Genomic DNA, 10927 nt, shown 5'->3' on the forward strand with positions numbered 1-10927 from the left:
AGACAAGAAAAAGAAATTGAGAGCATAAGTAAAGGCAAAGAGGAAACACTATCAATACTTGTTGCAGATGATATGATGTTTTACTTAGAAAACACTACAAGTTAATTGAAACAATAACTTCAGCAAAGTTGTAGGATATAAAATAAACCCACATAAACAATTAGCCTTTCTGTACATTACCAACAAAACCTAGCATTAAGATAAAAGTATTTCATTAAAACAACTACAGAATGTGTAAAATGCATGGGAGTCTACACCTGACAGGACATATAGGAACTCTACGAATGTAAATATAAAGCACTGTTTACACAAATAAGGATAGATCTAAATCATTAGAAGAACATTCATTGCTCATATAAGAAAAGTGATAGCACTATCAAAATTAATTTACTTTCCAATTCCATAACAAACTACTAAAACATCATTTTACAGACCTAGAAAAAATAATAGCAAAATTAATCCAAAGTAAAAAATCTCAAAGGAAATGATGAAAAAAATAGTGGAAGAAAGAGAGCCTATCAGTCCCAGATCTAAAACTATACTTTGTTGTTATTCAGCCATTTGAGGTGTGTCTGACTCTTTGTGACACCAGTTGGAGTTTTCTTGGCGAAGGTGTTAGAGTGGTTTGCCATTTACTTTTTCTAGCTCATTTTATAGATAAGGAAACCAAGGCAAACAGGTCTAGTGATTTGCCCATGGTTGAACAGCCAGTAAATGTCTGAGACCAGATTTGAACTCAGGTCTTCCTGACTCCAAGGCTGACACTCTATCCATTGTGCCACCTAACTGCCCCCTGCCCCCAAATTATTTGACTCTGCTTAACAAATAGAGAGGCCAATGAGTGAAACAGATTTAAGGACAAAGTATATCAAAGTAAATAAGCACAGTAGCCCAATGTTTGATAAACCTAAATACCACAGCTACTCACTATTTATAAAAAAAAAAAACTACTCTGAAAACTTGAAAACAGTCAGAAACTTGGTATATACCAATATTTTACACTATATAGCAAGATAAGCTCCAAGATTCAGACATAAAGTATGGTATCATAAATAAGTTAGAGGAGCAAAGAACAAAGAAGAAAGTACATTTTAAATATATGGATAGGGAAAGAATTAACAATGAGACAAGCAAAAGAGAAAATCATAGAATATAAAATGGATAATTTTAGTCATATAAAATTTAAAAGTTTTTATACAGACAAAACTTATGCAGCTAAAACTAGAAGAGTAGCAAGCCAAATCAACAATTTATTAAATACTATGTGGCAGGCATTACACTAAGTGCTATGGATATAAAGAAGGGTAAAAACAGTCCTTTCCCTGAAGGAATGCATAATGCAAAGAGGAGACAACATATGCCCAACTATATGAAAACATGATATGTGCAACATAAATTGGAATTAACTGCAGAAGCAATAAGAATCTCCAGGAAAGGGTTCTTGTCAAAGGTTGGAATTTAGCTAAAGAAGGAAATCAGGGAAGCCAGGAGGCAGAGATGCAGGAGGAGAAGCATTCCAGATATAGAAAACAACCAGTAAAAATGCCAGCGGTGGGAGATGGAGTGTATTGTACAAGAATAGCAAGGAGGTCATTGTCACTGTATCTTAGGGAGTATGTGTAAGGAAATAAGAATAAGACCAGAAAAGTAGGAAGAGACTAGGTTATCAAGAGTTTTAAAAGCCAAACAGAGAATTTTATATTTAATTAGACTCTCTATTACCTCCAGAAGGTAGGTAATTCAGGGAAAAATATATATTTCAATATGAGGCCTGATAAAGGCCTCACTGAAGAGTTTAGAACCCTGATCCACACAATGACCAACCATAATTTCAGAGGACTTATGATGAAATATACTATTCACATACTAATGGAGAGGTGATAGACTCAGGGTGAAGATTGGAGCATTAATTTTGGGGAAATGGCCAAATCATTTTGCTTGACCATGTATTTCTTCCAAGATTTTTTATTTATATATGTTTAATAGGGGAGGGGATATGAGAGACAGAGTGCAAGTAAATTTTTATAATTAAAATGCAATTTACATTTTTTAAAGTGAATGCTATTCATTATAAGCTTCCTTTTCTGCCTTACTCTGTACTTCAGATACTTCCTTGATAACATCTCTCATTCTTTCCTCCATTATTCTTTTACTTTAGTCTGATGAAGAAAGATGGCCTCAATGCAGCCAGCCTCCTAACTGATACCCTTGCTCCCAATCCTGGAAGAGATTCTTTCCATATTCTCTCTTATTCTATGTCTCTGTCTCTGTCTCTCTCTCTGTCTCTGTCTCTCAGTCTCTCTGTCTCTCTCTCTGTGTCTCTCTCTGTCTCTGTCTGTCTGTCTGTCTGTCTGTCTCTCTCTCTCTCTCTCTCTCTCTCTCTCATTACCTCTAGCAACAACTGCTGACCAAAAGACAGCAGTACACAGATGGGGGATGAAAGCAGAAATCTAGTAGAGGGAACAGCGAAGAGCCTGACAAAAGGAATTCTGGCCCTCACTTGATGACAGACTGCCTGCCGGAGAATCAATACTTCTTTTCTGTGGCTGCATGACAACATGGGAGGGCACATAGAAGGAGGGTATGGTGGGAAGCAGGGAAATTGAGAAGAGTGTACTTCTCCAAGGTCAAATCAAGGGCTAGCAGTGGAGGAAAGGTAACTTCTGTTGTCTCAGAATGAGAAGAGCCTGCAGGAGAGTGGGTGAGGAGGAAGGGAAGGAAATTGAAGTAGGGATGGGAAAGGAAGGAAGCCTTACTCTGAGGGTAGGGGAGGAGTCCACCGATGAATTCTCCTATGTGGGAAGAGAAATGGTCAGTGAATAGAGATAAGCTTCTTACACTAAACAAGGCCTGGAGTATTTGGTACTTGAGAAGTCTACTTATCCTATATCAGGAGAGGGGGGAGTTGGAACCCATGCAGGCAACTAATACCTGTAGGAGTGGGAGAGCATGGACATAGGGAGGAGTTCAACAGGTAAATGTAGGAAAAACGTTCAACAAGAGAGGCTATAGATCAGTTAGAGGTGGGGGGAGGTGTGAGATGCCATGGAATAGTGTTCTCTTTAACACCTGCAATAATTGGTGTTGTTCTGGAAGTGATGTATAATGGAAAAGGGGAATCCATAGGATAAACCCTACAAGCCAATGGCAGAAAGCACTGAGAGGGGAGACCCTAGAGTGGAAAACCTTGGAAACATTGATTGCATGAAGAATAGAATGAAGAGAGAGACCAGATAATTACGGGAATCAATCAGAGAATTAAAGTCTAAACAAAAAGATGAATAATGAAGAGAGTGAGAGAAATCCTTTTTGGAAAAAGGTGCACAAATGAAATTTAAAAACTAAGGAGCAGAATTAGCTAAAGGGGAGGAGAGGGCATGGCTATCTACTTGACTAAGAGAAAGGAAGAGGGGAAGAAATATATAACCAGAGAAAAACAGCAGAAAAAAAGGAACTCATACCTTAAAGGGAAAGAAGTAACATGGGAGAAGAGGAGCTCAGAGACAAGGGGAAGAAAGTCAATGGGGACAGTACCACCTTAAAAATTATTGAAGTAACTGAGGGAAAATAATACTATATTTACAGCAAAAAGGGGGAGAAATCACAACTTGAAAAAAATTTTAGAGTCAGATGAAGATATAAACCAGAAAGAAATATAAACCCTACCCTAACTTTAAATGTGAGTAATTTGAACAATCCAATAAAATGAAAAGGTGTGATTTTACTACTTTTTCTTGTTTTTATCTAAGTATTTAATTCTTCCCCTTTTTCCCTTTCAGATAGTCAAGTAAAATCTTCTTCCTTCTCCTCCTCCTTATTAATTTGTTTTTATTAGCTTTTAAAATTTCATTTTCTGTGCTTTTTCTATTCCCTTGGTTTTATTTCATATATGTCTTTGTTTTATTTTTTTGTTTGTTTGTTTCTTGTAAGCAATAGACTGTAGGGTTTTGTTTTCTTATCCAGTTCTCCACAGGAATTCCTTCCCTGAATGTTGGTCATGAGAATAGGACTGGTTGTCTAGTGGGCATCACAACTAGTACCACCTGAGTTCCCAGGTCTTCTGTGCCTAATGTGTAGACCAGTTAAATTACAGATTACTGATATTGATAAAAGTACTTCTCTCTCTCTCTACCTCCTTTTTTCACACTCTAGTGAATATGAAGGAAAATAGCAAATAGATAAAGGTTATGATGGAGAGAAATACTTATTTAACAGCCATAATAGACCTGCAGTGAGGAAGACCTGAATCCAAATCTAGCCATAGACACTTACTAGCTAAATGATTCTGGGTTACTTAATCTTTCTCAGCCTCAGTTTCCTCATTTGTAAAATGAGTATAATAATAGTACTTGCTTCCAGGGATTGTTATGAGGATAGGATGAAATAATATTTGGAAAGTATTTTACAAACCTTAAAGCACTATCGAAGTGTTATCAATATTAAATTTCTTAATTTTAAATTATTCTCTCAGTAATGACCCACAAGCCTTTCAAGGTAATACTTTTTTTTTTTTTTACAATTTTTCCTATTAGAAAGATGACACTGGTCTGAGCATCTTAGTAACTAAGCTTCACTCTACTTCTTACTAGCAGAATTTCAGTAAAATGTATGGATAGGCTTTGCTCTCCCTGTTTATAAAATGAAAAAGGATAGACAATGATATCCACATTCTCTTATCTAAAATTTAATGTCCACATTCCAGTTTTTCTATCTCTTTTCCTCTTTTCTTCCTCTCACCACAGTAGTTATTGTACTCCTTGGCTTTAGTGGTAGGGAGGGAGAGCCCTTATCCATTTCCTCTCTTCTTATTACTTCCCTTAAGAGAACTGGGATTTGCTTTGCGTCCTCAGTATTGATTATAAATAGGTCAGTTGGAATTCTGTTTGTGTCTGAACATATTGTAAGTGTTTAGTTACATATGCATTAATGATTATAAAACTTTACTCTTGCTGTCTGTCTGTCTCTTTTGACCTGGTAATGACTTTTGCTTGATAATTACATAGGACAATCTCCGTGTTGCAAGGCAGAAGGAAGCAATTCAAGCAGATGAATCTGCAGCACTCCCACTCAGTAGTTCAGTAGTATTGAGCAACCATGTTATTTCCTGATGCAGACCACATAAACCTGTGAGTACTAACAAATCCATCAGTAATGACTGTAAAAAATAATCCTTGATTACTATATATAGTGCACATATTGGAAATGGTAGTCACATAGGGATCAGCAATTTAAATACAGAATGAAAACAAATGAAACTACTTGATCCTTAAAATTTCTGTAGCATTTACCTAGAATCAGGGAACCTAGAAAGAATATTAGAAATTATGTAGACTCTCCTAATTATACAAATTATACTAGAAAGGAAATTGACTTCTTATGGTAGACAGGTGGTAGAAGCAATATTTAGACCTAGGTCTGCTTCAGTCTATTCAGTCAATGAACAGCATTTATTTCTGACCACTGCCTCTCCCAATCTGCCCTCCCTTCTGTCAGTCTCTCTCCTCTCCCCCTTTTTCAACCTCTTCCCCTCTCACGTCCCTATAGGCTAAGATAGACTTCTATACCCAACTGATTGTGTATGTCATTCCTTCTTTGAGCCAATTCCAGTGAGAGTAGGGTTCAAGTGATGCCCACCACCCTCCCTCCCATCTTCATCTCTGCTGTAATATGTCTTTTGTGCTTCTTCATGTGAGATAATTTACTCCATTCTACCTCTTCCTTCCTTGTGTACCCAGTGTACTCCTCTTTCTCATTCTTCAATTATTTTTATATCATTTCCTCAAATTCACCTTATACCCATACCCATGTATGCTCCTTCTAGCTGTACTATTAGTGATATAATTTTTAAGAATTCCAAGTGTCATCTTCCCATGTAGGGATGTAAACAGTTTAGCTCTATTGAATCCCTTATGTTTTCTTGTCCCTGTTTTTTTTTTTTTTCCTGTTTATGCTTCTCCTGGGTCTTGATATTGGAGATCAGGTTTTTGGTTTAATTCTGGCCTTCTCCTTATCAAAGCTTGAAACTCATTGCTCCCATTATAATCCTCTTTCTCACCCCTTAATGCTTTGGGGGAAGGATATCATTCCATCAAAGTTATTTTATAACCTCATCCTTTGTCTATATATACTCCTTTTAACTACACTAACAGTGATACAGTTCTTATGAGTTACAAGTGTCATCTTTCTGTGTAGGCATGCAGTTTAGTGTTATTGAATCCCTTATGTTTTCATGTTCCTTTTTACCTTTTTATGCTTCTCTTGAATCTAGTATTTGAAAATCAAATTTTTTGTTCAGCTCTTGTCTTTTCATCAGAAAAGCTTGGAAGTCCTCTATTTCATTGAATAACCATTTTTCCCCCTGAAGGATTATGCTCAGTTTTTCTGGGTAGGTGATTCTTGGTTGTAATCCTAGCTCCTTTGCTTTCCAGACTATCATACTCCATGCCCCCAGATCCTTTAATGTAGAATCTACTAAAATCTGTGTAATCCTGACTGTGGTTCCATGATACATGAATTGTTGCTTTCTAGCTGCTTACAATATTCCCTCCTTGATGTGGGAATTCTGGAATTTGGCTATATTTAGGAGTTTTCATTTTAGGTCAGTAGGTGACCAGTAGATTCTTTCAATGTCTATTTTGCCCTCTGCTTCTAGGGTATCAAGGCAGTTTTCTTTGATAATTTCTTGAAATATGATGTCCAGGTCCTTTTTTTGATCATGGCTTTCAGGTAGTACAATAATACTTAAATTATCTCTCCTCGATCTATTTTCCGGGTCAGTTGTTTTTTCAATGAGATATTTCACATTTTCTTCTATTTTTTTAAATTTTTTAAAATTTTGTTTGATTGATTCTTGATGTCTCCTGGAATCATTAGCTCCCATTTGTCCAATTATAATTCTTGAGGAGTTATTTTCTTCAGTTAGATTTTTTTTAACCTCCTTTTCCATTCGGCCAATTTTACTTTTTAAGGAGTTGTTTTCTTTAGTAAATTTTGGTGCATCTTTTTCCAAATTTTTTTTGGTGCTTCTTTTATCAAGCTGCTGATTCTTTTTTTCATGGTTTCCTAGTATCACTCTCATTTCTTTTCCCAATTTTTCTTCTACCCCTCTCATTTGATTTTTAAAATCCTTTTTGGGCTTTCCCAGGTGATCTTTATTGGTCCTGAGACCAATTCGCATTTGTCTTTGAGTCTTTGCAGTTTGCATTTTGATTTTCCTTGTCACCATAATAACTTTATGTGAATCTGTTGGGGTTTTTTTGCTCATTTTTCCAGCCTATTTCATTACTTTTAAAGTTGAACTCTGCTCCTGAGGTGGAGGGGGCACTGTCCCAAACTTCTTGTGCTGGGGACTGCAGGCCCTGGCTGTTTACTTGATGTTGTGCAGGTGCCATAGGGAGCCTGGCCACTTACCTGTTGTTGTGTTGGGGCCACAGATATGGGGGGACAGGCTGATCACTGGCTAGTCCTGTGCTGAGGCTTCAGATGATTTAGCTTCTCACCTGCTGCTGTGCCAGGGCCCATAAGGGCCCTCATTACTTGCCTGGCACTGTACTAGGGCCACAGTAAGGCCAGTTATTTTCTTGTTACTGTGCAGGGGTCCGGACTCTCCCCTGATACTGCAGCAGGGCCACAGGGGTAGGGGTGTGTCTTATAATGGTTTTGATATTAGCAAGCTGTATTCTGAAGCCCACCTATAGTGGCCAGATGTACCTCCCCTTCCTTTATCCAATCTATAGAGCAGACAAAGAGGGAAGATTTAGGAGTTATCACATACTTATTTATATATACTTTAGAATATATACATGTGGTGAATTTTGCCTCCAACAACTATATTGAATATATGAAAACTTTATCTGTTAATGAATACTGTATGAATTCACCTGAACACAATAATTATATCTTGCCCTAACATATGATATTTTTTTTGCTTTTTTTGGTGAGGCAATCAGGGTTAAGTGACTTGCCCAGGGTCACACAGCTAGTAAGTGTTAAGTGTCAGAGGCCAGATTTGAACCCAGGTCCTCTTGACTCCAAGGCCGGAGCTCTATCCACTGTGCCACCTAGCTGCCCCTGCCTTAACATATGATTAATGAAGTTTTGCTATTTGAAGCAGAATCTTGTGGGACTTTAATTTGATATACTTCTAAATTTCGATTTTAGGTACGTGTCTGACCTCTCACCAGGCTGCTAGTGCATAATTTAAGAAAAATGTCAGCAGCTGAATGGGAGATATCCCACCAGTGGATATCTGTCCCTGAGGAATAATCGAGGGGGGGAGGTAAGGGAGAGGCAACCTTAGGAAGACTAAGGTAAAGACCCTCTTGACTCAATTTCCCATGTAAGACATTTCTCCCTTGGTTAATTCTGAGCCTGGCCATGACATCTTGTCATGCAATTGGCTGCTTATGACTCATACTGAAAATCAAGCAGAACTAATGCTGCTTTGTGTCTTTCTCCTCACATAAATAAACTCTATTGATAAGGGCAGGTGTAAAGTCATTTTTTTCCCTAATTTTTGCCTCATTTTTTCATTGTAATATATATTAGAGATAAACCCTGTTAATGACTTTTGACTAAGTAATATAAACTAGTATAGTGCTACTCTAGTGAGGGATTATTTTGAATTGTTATTTGAATCACAAAAAATAGAGACCATGAGACCTTATAATTTATAGGGTATGTAGTTTATAGGAGATCATACTACCACATCCTCTCATTATGTTAATATGATAATAATATCCTTATAAAGAGGGAATTAGTGTGAGATATGAATTAGTGGGAGATGTGACTTAATAAGAGATGTGACACAATTTTCAAAAGGGAGGTTAAGAATTTTGCATGTAAAAACAGCATTGATAATTGTGAAGAAGGTAAAATTATTCTCCTATTTGAAGCATCTATTTGATAATTTTAAGAAAGACAAAGACTCATTTTCCAATTCAGGCCCTCATGATGTAACAATTGAAATTCTCTGAAGTTTTAGGTGAATTATGTGATGATTTTTCTTTTTTACTATTTGATTTATTTTTAGTTTGATTATAGTATTAAGCTCCCCTTTTTTATGAGAGCTAGCCCTAAATGAAGCCTAAATGAAACCCTAATGAACATAAATAGTCTCTTAAATCTAGGTTACCTACAGATTTGGTGAATAGAGAGATTGAGAAGACTTTATCATTTAGTAGCATATAATTTAAAAGAATAAAATAATCATGTTTATAAGGTTTTTCAAAAGGCTAAATTTCCCTTTCTAGCACAAAGGGGGATTGACTAGAGTTCAAGTTCCCCTTTCTGGTAGCTGGAGAAAAGTTAACCTGAGGTTAAATTCCTCTTTCCAGTCTGAGTGGGTAAACTCCTTTTTTTCTTAAACAAGAATCTAACTTCAGTAATGGAATATTCTAAGGATGATGGGTTGTGACTACTAACCATAACCACAAGTTGTTCTTTCCCAGTATACTTCTGGTTATAAAAGGCACCACCCGCAGGAAGACTTCTGGCATGAGATTAAGAAAGTCTGGGAGAAGCTAACTAGTCAGGTCACATGCCTTGTCCAACTGAATTATGTTTGAAACACATTTTGTCACTTGTTTTATTCCTCTTTTTGTTATAAAAATCAACTCTGTAAATCACTCTTTGTCTTTGACCTCTGAGAAGTTGGGTGACCTGATTCAGTATGAGAATGCTAGCTCTACAGATTAAATCATAGATGGCTCAGTAACTTTGGCCTCAGTTTCTTTTTTTATTTCAGACAATCAATTTTAACACCACCCAGAACAGTCCAGGCTTAACTACTTCCTAGTAACTATACATCCAATCTCCCTTTGTCATACTACATTCATCTTCACAGACAGGCTGTAAAACAGAATCCACATTAAAGTCTTCTTAAAATACCTTTGGGTACCACCCAGAGCTCCTAGTGTTCTACAAACATAGAGTTTTATGTACATATAAACATATTTTATGCCAGAATCTAGAAGATTTTTATATTGTTATTGGTAGTGCATTTCTGATAGATAAATACAGGTAAATAAATACAGACAAAAACATGGGGAAATTATATAGTATAAGTATACTGGATTTGGAATCAGACTTACCATGTTCACATTCCTGATCTGCCACTTACTACTTGTGTGATTTTGTGTAAATTACTTAACCTAGATCAGTCTATTTTTTTTTTTAATCTATAACATAGAATTGGACTAGATAACCTGTAAAGTCTCTCCCAGAACTAAACTTACTGCCCTAGATGGGAGCCAGATTTGAAAAACTGGTTAAGAAGTTAAGATACTTGATAATAAATACTGAGTCTAGAATGAAGCAGCAAGATGAGGCAGTGGATAGAGTGCTGGAACAGGATTCAACAAAACCCGAGTTCAAGTCTTTGCAATCCTTAGAGCCATATAAATGCTAGTTATTGTTTCTTTATCTCTGATGTTAACAAAAGTAAGAAAGTGTCTAGTAGTTTGGTTTTTAAGATAATTCCAGGGTTTAAGATTAGTGATAAGCAGAAGAAATATCCTACAGGGACAAAATGGAGGAGGTGAATTTTGCATCAGAGGAGGCCAATTTTACAATCAGAATAAGCACACAGCATGAGTTCTTCTGAATTCTGTGCTTTTTCACTGTGCTGAATACCAGATGTGCCATAAGCTTCCAACATACTCAATCCTTGACTATTTTTGACATTCCATTGACTGAGGGTACAAGGAATGATGCAATTAGTTTCTATTTTTCTAAATCCTACATATCTGGCAAAGAATATGGCTTTACAAAATGTTCATAGACCACAAATTAAACTAAGGGAACAGAAAGTACCTCAACTTCTTAAGCAAAGAGGGAGGAGACTAGAGGGCAAAAAGTCAAAAAACATTTCAGGGTTTTTTTTTTCTTACACGACAACCACTCACTTTGCCTTTTTGAGACAAATGTG

Source organism: Vombatus ursinus, unplaced genomic scaffold (genome assembly GCF_900497805.2).
Source record: "Vombatus ursinus unplaced genomic scaffold, bare-nosed wombat genome assembly UNPS02014877.1, whole genome shotgun sequence".
NCBI classification, from domain to species: Eukaryota; Metazoa; Chordata; class Mammalia; order Diprotodontia; family Vombatidae; genus Vombatus; species Vombatus ursinus.